Raw genomic sequence first — 12,339 nt, forward strand, 5'->3', positions numbered from 1 at the left:
CCAGTGGCTCATTCAAATATGTGTAGTATTTTTTTCCTAGGCAAAGTGATGATGAATAACAATTTGAGTGTGAAGAAGGCATTTTTCACAAGTGATTACAGTTTACAGTATTTTTTATCTAAGTGTGAAGTTAAGAAAACAATCTAAGGATACCTTGGTTGATTTCAGGAAATAATCTCTGCTTCTCTATTACAAAATAAAATTAAGAATACATTAAAACTAAATATAGCCCTCTTCTACTTTGCTTCTAATTAGTTTACATTAGTTTAAATCTAAAACACATTAAGAAAAGAGTCTAGAGAAAGGAAAACTAATCAGATTTTCTCTGGGCACTCTCTAACCTATTGTAAAGAATAACTCTACATTATAGTGCAGATGACTCAATCCTTCTTTCTCTCAATTACCAAGAAAAGTACAAAGGTCATCTTCTGTGCCTTCCCAAAAACTTAGAAAAATACCACATAGATCTCTGAAAACAAATGTTTGACTCAAACACCACAGTATTGTTTCAGGAACCATTTCTTACTGCAAGTGCTATTTTAACACCATCAGTAGGTGTTACCTATGTTATGGGACAGTAAAATGTCACCCATGCTAAAAAGGAAGGGCAGAAAAGTACTGTCTTGGCTAAAACTTTAATAAGTATCTACAAGTGGTGAGGATAATAGGAAACAAAATATAATTTGTATAGTCTGATGTCAATTAGGTGACACCTTTCAAAGTCTAGGGTTATGGCTTGCTTTCCTTCCACTTTCAGCTGGCAGATTTTCTTTTCCTACTCCAGTGGAAGCCATCAGAAACATAGTATTCCTCCTTGTTCCTGTTCTGTCTTGCTTGTTCTTTTTTTTTTTTTTTTTTTTTAAATAATCTATTTCTCCACTGAGGTGACTCATCCTGTTTTCCCTGAAGGTGTGCATGTGGGCTAATGCTACTGAATGACATATGGCAAGATCCTAAGTTCCTGAGCCGACTCAGTGACCACCTCTATTGACAACACAAGGCGTAGCTGCCAGAGAGAGGCTAGCAGGTTGCAACGTGCTTATTAATATCACTTTATATTTCATATCCTTATCTCTAACAGCAAATCTATGTAGCTCAGGATATGAACTGCAATTGAGAGATGAGGAACCTTTTAGTACTTATCAGGAATGATGATATTTGAGATTTGGAGATGAAGAGGTTTTTTTGTTTGTTTGTTTGTTTGTTTTATTTTTTTCTCTTTCGGGAGAAAGTAGAAGGATTTGATGGTGGTGGTGGATTTTTTTAATGAGAGGATTGACTGATGTGTATCACTTGACCCCTGTTTCAGGTAATGGAGTAGCTGGCAGGGAGCTATTCATACTGATTAGATTAAGTGAGCTGGTATTCAGATTAACTTCTGATTTCCCAATATTATTTGTACAAGTTCTTTTTTGCTTTGGGTAATTCTCCACATATTGGCTTAGAAAGTGGAACTGACATCCTCTGGGACCATTGCTACTAGCTCACCATCTTTTATTATGTGAGATGACATGATAGTTATAGATCCACCCAGCCTACTATTTTTTCAGTAGCAAAATTAGACTTATGTGAAATTTGCTTTGTTGTAGCCAAAGAGCAGTAATGCACAACTTGATCATCTAAAAAAGATTTATAGTTCTGAGAGTAATCAGGATATTACTTTGAACTAACATTTCTGTGGCTAAGGCAACTGCTGTCTTCTCTCAGGAACAAAATGTTTGTTTAACCAGGGCAGCCTTCAGCTCTTACATGTGCTCAGAGTCCCACAAACTCCTCTGTTCTGGCTGGATGGAACTATGATATTCTTTCCTTCTTTTGCTATTGCTAAGCTTGTGTCCCACAATATCTCTGGGTCTCTTTCTGTTTTCACAATTAACCTGCTATTTGTCACTGTTTTGTCTCAGTTGCCTTCCACAAAATATCTTTGAAGTGATGCATCAGAGGAGTGGATTCACAAGCAGTTTTCTAAAAGCTCCCTCACTGCATCTGCAAGTCCAGGTCCAACAGACCCTGCAACTACAGATGAGATTCATCACAGAACATGCAGCGAGTAGAATACACATAGAACATGTGTATGGATTTCTACTATGCCAGTGAACACATTTTCACTGACATTTCCACCCTGCATATTAAACCTCATATTTCACATATCTGCACAGAAGACCAGGTTTGGTTACCATGAATGGGCCACATTATGTTTTTATATGTTATTCAATCTCCTACAGGCTTTTATCCAAACCAAGCAACTAAAATAAAACATGGCTTCCTTCCCCGAGATGGTTTCATAGCTCAGCTCTCCAACTTTCTCTACTACCACAAACACGCAACACAATTGTGCAACAGCCTAGGAAGGAATGGTGAGATCAGAGCCATGACTGCAGACATCCTGACATGGGGATCTGGCAGCTATTCAACACAAACACAATTAGAGGACTTACCCTTGCGTGAAGTATTTGCTTTCTTGATAGTCACCAGCCTTAACCTCTAGGAATGCTTACGAATCAGATAGCATTCCTTGAGGAGGGTGAGCTTTTTCAAGCTCCTCTGTCTTGTTTTAGCCAACACAGATGTAAAGAAGAAAGAAATTCCACCACATCGTACAACTTCTCCAAGTGAAAGCATTTCAGAGGACAGAAGAGCTGTGATCTCAAAATTTCTGCCAAGGATTCAAGAACCAAAATTTGAGAACATGATACTTATTCCCTTCCCCCTTCATTATGACCAGCAGGAAAAAATAACAGCACAACAGGCAAGCTTTGGAATTCACACCAAATGTGAAAGTAGGGGCTCCCTGAGTCCCACATATTGGCTTCACATTACTGTAGGCTTCTCTTGCACTGCTTATCCCACAGAAAGATGGCAGGATTTTGCATATCTTAGGAAAGTTGGAGGATGTGTGTGTCTGCATATCTCTTTGTGACCTTGTTCATGCTTTCAGAAAATGTAGCCTAATATACATGTGTGTTATCCAACCTACCATGAAACCTAAAGCATAACAACACAAGTATTCTGGTAGTTCTATTTCTATTCATGGTAAATCCAGGGCTTTTCACAGAGGTAACGAAATCTTAGCAAAGGCAGTAACAGTTGACCTTATATAAAATAACTGCTAGCAAATAAGCCAAATGACGGTCTGGGAGAGCAGTTACAAAGGGAAATTCATGTTTTAAAATGCCCAAGGATTTATATTATTCTCAACTTAAGCTGTGCTAGTGACTCAAAATTACTGGACAGAAGAAGTATACAACCTCAGGAGTGTAATGTAGCAGTTCTGAGAGGAAGGCTACATAGGGGGATTTCCAAATGATGCCATGGGAAGTGCCACGTCTACCACAGGTACTACAATTTACAGAGACGCTTAATAGAGCAAATTAGCCAAGCTAAGCAGAGTGCAACGCAAAGGATGTACTGCTGCTACAACTCCATGTAACTTATTCAATTTCTTCCAGGTGTCTCCGTATAGCACTTATCCCACAGGGAAAAAAATCACAGAAAAATTTGCAGAGTCTATCATAATGATATAATAAAAAGGAAAATAATAATTATAGAAAATGGTAAGGATGCATCCAGTGCAGAAATTCTGGACTGAACTTAGAGTTGCTGAACTGTGTGACCTGTGTGAGCTAACCCTCCACCTCAGAGCATGAGCACTTATTCAAGAAATGACATTCAAATGTTTTATGACCTTGTGCAGCAGCTTAACATCTGTAGGAGGAACAGTTGTGCATTGTAGCTGCCTTCCCAAGCGATTAAATGCACTCTTCCATTGTTAGTAACTTTCAAATAACAGCAATTTAAAAAACAGAAGAGAATGCCAAAATATCAGAGATCTGAATCCAGTCAGAACAAGATGCTCCCAGTAATATTTCTAACACTGTGAAATTTCCTCCCCTCCCCAGAGTCCAGGGAAATATCTTGCACGGTATGAGGAGAATAACAACAATCAACCTGAAGTTAATGGCCACCAAGTTCCAACTAAAAAAGCTGATTTATGTTATTTGGGTACACAGGGAAAGAACAGGTGATGTTCAAGAAATTGACTACCTAGCTATTGTAGCATTGATCTTAAAGCAGGGGCATTAAGCAAGCAAATACAGCAGAAGAAATTATTTCTGGGGCAGCTCTGTTAACATCTGCAGACCTACCCAAGCCAAGAAGTCATCCCAAAATAAATTAAAAAAAATTGTCAACCAAATATGAATGGTTTCTGGTCTTGACTTTTTGTAACTTCACTAAAAAAGCACAGTATAAATCTGCAACTCTGTATCCGGGCAGTAATTGAAATACATCAAGAAAATGGTTGCAGTCATTCCAGATGGAAAAAAAAAAAAAAAAGAGAGAGAGATTTCAAAATCTATCAGTACTTATAAACAAGGATGTTACTTTCCCCTTTCTTATCCACAACCGCCCCTTAATTGAAAGGATCAGTATCTAAAGCAACTGGTGCTGCCCTGCACATGAATCCCCTTTTCACCTCTTCCTTCTTATTTCTTCAGTGTTTTTATTAACGTTAGTGACTTATCTAAGTATTAGAATGTTTGGCTGCTTGGAAGCTTATCAACAGCAAATTTTATGGGCTGTTTAGTGATGGAAACAGGAGGAGTTGGAGCTCTCCCCCCCCAGCTCCCTCGATATGGAAGTCTTCAAGAAGCCATGGAATGCGCTTTCTGGTATTTTTGGTATCTTTAAAGTGTCAAGAGTGCAGAATTTCTCTTGTCAGTTGTCACAGTGTGACTCACAATTAGAGCCATCTGCTCTGCATTCACCTCCCCAGGGGCACTGCTCATTTTTCACCAACTTCCTGTTGTTGACAGCACAGTTCCTCCCTGTATCACTCTCCACCAGCACCCATACTCCTCACAGACATTGCAGCAGGCTTAAGCAGATTTCCCTTGGGAAAGCCGTTAGCCTTGTTTTGCTAGTGGTTGGGAAAAAATACAGCCTGCTGAGAAAACTCTGAAGGCAGAGGCTGGTTTTCTAAAGGAACTGAATAAATTACATTGATTTATTTTTTTTTTCCAGGAAGGTTCCATGGCTTTCAGACCTCTTTCAAAAATCTCAGCATTTCTCTAAATCCCTTTTTCTTCCAAGGAGCACAGAAGCATGAAAAAATGTAATACTTGTGCTAAGTCCTTTTAAATAACTGACAGAAATCACTGCCTAAACAATAGGCAAACCATTTTTCAACTGGTAGAAATAATTTTGAACAACATACTTCAGACAAGGAACACATTGCCTCCACTTCCCTCCCCCTCTCCCTCATCCCTCCCCAAATAAATAAATAAATAAATAACCAAACAAACAACCAAACAAACAAACATTATAGTTGTACTAGAGATTTTTCACACCAAATGCTTCTGCTGATTGAATCAAACCGCCATACACAACACCATACTGAAGCAGCAATACAGTTGCTGGGATTCATGTCTGAATCATGCAGAAATACCATCTAAGCTGGGTATGTCTAGCTGACCTCAGGTATAACTGTATGGTGTAGATCTACCCTTGACATTTTGCCTTTGAAGCCCCATCGGTTGCTTAGGCTCTGCCTGATAGTAACTAAAAGCTTTGGCCATGTATACAAGCAATTATTTGGGTGACAATAACATTTTTACCCTTTCAAGACTTCCTAAACTAAGGGTTACATCCACTTAAGGCCCCAGAAGGCTACAGATTTGGTGGCATAATGCCTGATGTGCTAGGTGCACCTCCCTTGGCCATAGAGTACACAGAGCTAAAAAAGATTCAAGCTCCCATGCAGTAAATGGAGAGAATGAGTGGCTATCTCAGAACAGGAATGAAAACAGGCAACTGGTTAGGTGTCACCTCCTCACTCTTCAACTGAGTTAATGGAAAAACAAATGTGCAATTCTGCTTTCCATGACTTTTTCTGTTATCTTCAAGTCCTGCAGGAGCACAAGGTTTTAGATATTCTCAGATAATATAATCATTTTTTCTTGTTAGGTCTGGTTTTGGTCATATGCTTCTCTTTTACATGTATCACATAAGGAGTAGCCTAACAGAAAACTCAAATACTCATCGTAACATAATATGCATCTCCCACAATAGGCCATGAATTGTATGTCCATAATACATTTGTCTGAATCTTTAGGGCAGCTCCAATTCCGTGTTCCTGACCTAACTCTGATGATAACCTCTAATGTTGTCTGTCATATTCACAAGCTTTGAATATACTGATAAATCATCTTATTTTGTACCACATCATAGCAATAAATTAGCAAAAGGTTTACAATAAATAACAAAAGATTAGTTACATAACTTCACCGTGATGTGCTGGGACCTTTCCAGAAGCAGTGGTAGGCTTCCATCAGGAACAGACTCTCTTACGTTCACGCCTCTGAACACAGGTTTAGCAAACTTCAGATCATGATGTGTCTGCATTCATTCAGACACATCACATCAATACAATGCACAGAAGCCTTTCGTTTGCTTTCTAGATCAGGATTAGCATAACAGCTGAAATATTTCTCACTGACCCTGGTCTTCAACACAAAACTGAGTTTCATTGTTTCAGCATTCTCTTCACCAGGATTCTATTTAAGGTCAACGCAATTTGGGCCCTGGACCCACACTGCTTAAATTATTACAAAAATATGAGTTCTCTGCCAGTTTAAACAAGAAAACATGTTCTAAAGAGAGATAAAACACATCCTCTGTTTAAAAGCACGTTTCCAAAGAGCAACTCTAAACTCATCTCATAAAACTGTTATGAAATCCCTAGTTCCTCCAAACATGAGGAGGAGAACTCTCTGCAGAGAATATTAGTTCACATTTGTTGGGTAATCTAGTAAACCCAGATGGAGAGAAATTGGAACAAGAAAAATGAAGGATTCTTTCAGTGTTGCCTCATCTTTAGATCTTTAGATATATTGCTCATCTATCCTATGTCCCAGGCATGTAATTGCATTGCAAGTTTTCAGTTTTTCAGAGAGGAATCTCTACTCAAAATCAACATTCACTGAGGCTATGAAAACTTTAATCATAAAAGATCTCTACTCGCAGGATCAGTTTTGGAGCTGCTTCTGAATGCATTTGCCACTCAATAATAATTACTGTTCTGATTGACAGACTGATAGGAAATTCCATAGCAGATTTTTTTTACAAATGACATAACTATTGACTTGGCCTCCTCTTAAACACAAGCATCTTGGCCTGAAGACTCATTTTGATAGCTGTTAACTATGAATAGATATCCAGCCTTTAGTCGTGGTTTAACAATCAGTGCAAAACAAGGGCAGATATTTTCCAAAATCCTTCCTGTTAAGCTTTCTTGTTCTTCTGACAAGTTGTTCTTGTTATTGCCATAACATTTTCCTCACTTAACTGTCTGAAGTTGGACTTGAAGTCAACAGGAAAGATGTTCTGCCATCTGCATGGTTAGCAGAATTGGATGTGACGATCTATCCTGCAAATTTCATTCTTTTTATCTGTTTTTGTTTCCTGCTCATTATTTGCTGTATACTTGTATTTTCAGCCCACTCACTGCAGTAATGTTCAAATGCTTTAATTATGGAAACATAATCAAAGCTTCACAACTAAATAGCTTATTTCTAGCAAATAAGGTTTTGTTTGCACCCGAGGTCATACTTGCCAGAACTTGAGTATTTTAAAAGTAACATCCAGTCATAAAGACTAAGGTATACTTTGAAATTTAATGGAAATGCACTTAGTTAATAGTGCTTTGCAGAAGGGCAAAATGGTAATACAGTTGATTAAAAAAGCACAATTATACTGAAGGATCTCTCTTTTCAAGTAGATACTGTTTAATATATAAAAATTATTGTGACTGAAAGAATCTGGTTTTGTTCAGAAAACCTCAAGCATTACATCACAGACAGACCTAAGGCCTAGCATTTTAATAATTAATTTCATGAAAGATCCCAAGAGCAAGAGAAAGGTCACAGAAGCTATTCCAGTCCATGGGCAGTTACGCAGTAGAATGCTTCCATGCTCTTTAGCCTTTGAGTGTGCTGTAGGACAGGGTAGTTTGGTGCTAAATGACAAACTGACTTAGAAATATTTGAGCCATAAACCATAGTAAATCTTTTAGCACTTGAAACACCATGTGACACTCCAAACTGAGAGCAAATGAAGTGTTAGTCTATGCATGTTTAAAATGCATAGAGACTGTGTTTACTGGATTATTCATTTCTTAACTATGCCTCCTTCAGGAGTCTTCAAGCTGGTGTCCAAACTCCCACCAAAGGAAACCATTTACAGAATAGTTCTCCAGCATGATTTAAGATTTAAAATATATAAAATATATGCATCCCTCTGAAAGCAAAATTATTTAGGCTGCATAGTCAACCACAGCCAATTTAGGAAGTGACAGATTTATGTCTGCCTGCATAACCTCTCCTCAGCCCTCTTGTAGGTCCTGTGCCCTGAGTGAGGCAGAGGTCCTCTGGAAAAAGTAGTATGTGATTATGCAATGAAAGAGTATATCTTAACATAGAAAGGGTCTAAATTAAGGTTCTGTTGGCAGCTATAAATACGACATTTCCTAACATAGAAGTGCAGGTCTTTGCAATCTCAGCATGGAACTTCTAGCAGGTGACATCTGTAGATGTTTTTTATATGTAGCTAAAAACTAATTCTAACATGACTCCTGAGCTGTATTTTTTTGCCACAGAAGAGCTCTCTAGTTACCTGAAGAAAGATTAGGAGTCATTTGGATGCTCTTCCTAAAATGGAAAAAATTGCTATGGCTTTGTAGTGGGGTCAGCAGAGGCTTGATGTAAGCTGGTTCTTCATCTCTCATTTCTGGACAGTGCTGATTTCAATATGGAAATGATAACAAATACTCTTGTAGCCATGATCTGAATCTTACCACACACATTCTTATTCTTGTGTTAGTTATTCCAGTAATCAGAGTCCTCAGACCAAATTCAACAACAATTCTTTCATCTTATCCAATTTTTAGTGTATGCTCAGAATTTCTTACGAGGATTCATATTGTCAGGAACCTTAAGCATTACTATCAAAAACCTTCTGATCAACATGATTACATATTCCCAGAAAGAACAGATCTGAAGAGGCTGGCACCAGCCTTTCTGCCACTTCTCCTTGGCCAGTCCTTCTGGGCCTGTCCTGTTCCAGCATGACTCTTTTACAAGAGGAGAGACTACAAATATTTCTGCTGATGCATTCACCAGCAAAATTCTGGCTCCTCTGCTAGAAGTACACAACAGAAGCCAGCATAAACTTTGAACTGAATTTAGGTCAATGTACTTCTTGTTATTTTAATCTTTCTCTTCTTTGTTTTATAGATTCAGTCAAGGAAATTAAATATTAGAAAAAGCATGTTAGTGCAGTGTTAGCTGAGCCTCTAAAGGTTCCAAATTGATGAATGAAAAGTTACTAAAAAGCTGGCCACACTGTACAAATATATGAATGTATAAAGACATCACACTACAGAATAATAGAAAATATCACACATTTCTGAGGCATTATAGTTGTAGAGAATCAGTGCTTTTCATTTCCTTACTTTTTCTTCATTTCCTTACTTTTTTGTCTAGATCTTTAGTTCCTATTTTGCATATGTGGCATTTTTTGTTTGAAAATTTAGTGCATACTCTGAATATTCTCACTGAATATGAACAAACAAACAAACAAAACACAAAAAACAAAAAACAAAACAAAACAAAACAAAACAAAACAAACAAAAAAAAAAAAAAACAAGAAAGATTCTTGATGTAAATCTTAAATGCCAAGCAATTTTTTACCAGGAAAAAATTAGTGACAGATAACACAGATTTTAAACACTTTGAAAAAAGGTGGGAAAGGGAGAGCTGCTCAAGTTTGGAAATATTTCCATAATAAAAGTTGCTCCAAAACAGTATGGTTCTCCAAAATATTGTGAGCTCCAGAATACGGTGGTAAACAGTATAAGTACAATTTAGGACAGTATTGTCTTGACAACATCATGCAAGAAGTGAAAGAAGTACTTCTGATTCATGAAAGAAAATAGAAGCACTGTTCTTCTAACTCAGAGTATTTCACTTGAGAGTCTCAGAACTGTCACTCAAAATGAAACAGTAAAATAACTATCAATATGAACAATACTTTGAAAATATATTATTAAATCCAAAGTGAAGGTATCCTTGGGGAAAAAAAATAAAATAAAATAAAATTGAAATAAACCTACAAAATAATTCTATAATGGAACAAACCAATAAAGGTTGCAGAAACTATTCTGGGTGTTCTTTTTTATAGATAATTATCATGATGGAAAAATTATATCCTGGGGTGTGCCACTCTTACCCAGAAAGCTGGTCAGCCTCTCGGCTTGTTTTCAATGGGCTTCATCTCTGTTCATATCCTCTTGAGTAGCTGAAATAGAAAAAGAGATGAAGGAAAGTTCAGGACTAAGAGTATTGCTTCCCAGAACAGCAAAGTGAGTATCAGCACTGTTACCAAGCTGAACTTTACAGGACAGAAATGTGTCCTGTCAATGAGGAACAGATGGAAGAACAGTGGTGAGGGTTGTATAGAAGATTTCATAAGAAGTTATCACAAAATACTGTGTGCAACACATCTTTCCCTTTCTACATGTATTTACCTAAGAAATTTCATGAAAAAAAAAGTAAAAACTGAGTGAAAGGGAATATTCAAATACATGACAGAAACAGGCTTCATTGTTATTTCATTCCCAGCCAGTGCTTTGTTTTCTTTTAGTCAAAGTCTGAAAGTCGTAAAAAGCTATTGTAGTTGTAGCCCACTAAGAAACAAACCACAGTCCTCCCTGCAATGCAGAGGGTAAGAACCATTACATCGTTAGTGCACCATTTGGAATTCATGCAATGCATCCGCTCACTCCTCTATTAAATTAAAGCATTTCCTGTAGCAATTTAGGCAGGATAAAGAAAATAGGTGCAATTATGAAAGCATTGTTTGAGTAGCTTTTTTCTCTGCAAGCCATAAGAACATGGTAGCTTATACATTTGAATTGCAGGACCTCTTACTTCCCATCAATTACCAACATGACATAAATGAAAAGGGCTGCCCCTGAAGCCAGCACGTGAAGACATATAAGCTGTAAATGAGACAAGGGTCCATCACAAGTGTATTTCGCCCTCTCTCACCCTCTCCAAACTGTGCATTCCCTGCACGGCAGGTTCCTGTCTCCTTCTAGTCACTGTTTTTCAGTCAGAGCTCTTCCTGTGGGACTCTCCCGGGTGTCTGCTCCTCCCTTCTTTCGATAAGGAGATTACTTGGAATGAAAGTAGACAAGCAAAGGTGGCAAGACCACCTGCTATAATTTGTTCTGTGTTTTTTGGACAATATGAGATGGCTTGCATTTAACCTTTTTATTTCCTTTTCTTTTTTTTTTTTTCTTCTTAAGCTAACATTAGCTTTCAATTCATTTATGCAGAAGTCTGAGGAGTAAATATGTTAAAAGTCTCCATTCTCCAGGCTCTAACAAAGCAATTTGCTACAGTATTGTACCCATGACAACAGGCTCTCCCTCCACATTATTTTCAAACCTCTGGCAAGCCCAACAGAAGTGTAAACCAAAAAGCTCTTTTTAAGGAACATTCACACTCTCTCTTTTCCTACATCTGCAGTAGTGATCTACTACAGAAGTGAGCTTCCTTTCAGTGCAAATTTGCTTAGAACCTATCTTTGTCATCTTCTGGCATCCTCTCAAGTTCACCACAAGCACAAAGATGCTTGCCTTGTGATGGTAAGGTGAAGGTGCAAAGATAAGCACTAACGTTACATCTGCAGTTCAGGCATTCCCATCCCATCACATCTCTCTCAACAGATGCATCTTGCCTGTCTGAGACTGCCAACTAGTGCAAATTTCACTGCCTGCAGAGACATGGGATAAAGTTCTTCAACCATAAGAGACTGCAGTTCAGAAGAATAAGATACTAACTTGCTTGACAAGCAGTAATATTGAAAAATCACTCTGTCTTTGGTCAGGTTCTTGTATACACCATAGATAGTGTTGTTTTAAAAGGAGTCACATTTTCCGTGAATATCACTTGTATATCAGGACTCTGTCAGCTGTTCTCAGTTCAGCCCAAAAGGGGAAGAAGAAATCAATTAATAGTTTGAAAATCCAGAATAGTAGCCTGAACACCAAATATTAAACAGCGTTTCACAAATTTTGAGTCCAAATTTGAATCAGTAAGAATGACCTGAATCCTAGAAAGCAAACTGATGAGAAATACACAACAGGCAAATAGACTTAAAGACAAGGGGAAATAAATATTATCTGCACTTGTTCAGATTTTATCATCATGGGAACACTTTTGTATATTCAGAAGAAACATTAATGCCAGATTTTAACATATCTCAGGAAAATGTTGG

General features: G+C 37.7%; 1 protein-coding gene and 1 long non-coding RNA gene across 8 annotated transcripts in view; one reads left to right on the forward strand and one right to left on the reverse strand.

Moving 5' to 3' along the window:
* The window catches only part of LOC116231211 (uncharacterized), a 126,148-nt gene extending 120,917 nt beyond the window's left edge, over nt 1-5,231 (forward strand). For all 6 annotated transcript variants that reach the window (XR_004167412.2, XR_016466054.1, XR_016466053.1 and 3 more), the window contains one exon: nt 1,905-5,231. This is a non-coding gene — a long non-coding RNA (uncharacterized LOC116231211). The remainder of the gene's footprint in view (nt 1-1,904) is intronic.
* LOC149918176 (uncharacterized) overlaps nt 1-12,339 on the reverse strand; it is a 281,148-nt gene that overhangs the window by 60,815 nt on the left and 207,994 nt on the right. For both annotated transcript variants that reach the window (XR_016466050.1, XR_016466051.1), the window contains exon 4: nt 10,285-10,353. The gene's annotated coding sequence lies outside the window, so the exon portion shown is untranslated. The remainder of the gene's footprint in view (nt 1-10,284; nt 10,354-12,339) is intronic.

This window comes from Phasianus colchicus, chromosome 4 (genome assembly GCF_987193195.1).
Source record: "Phasianus colchicus chromosome 4, bPhaCol1.hap1.1, whole genome shotgun sequence".
Classification (NCBI taxonomy): domain Eukaryota; kingdom Metazoa; phylum Chordata; class Aves; order Galliformes; family Phasianidae; genus Phasianus; species Phasianus colchicus.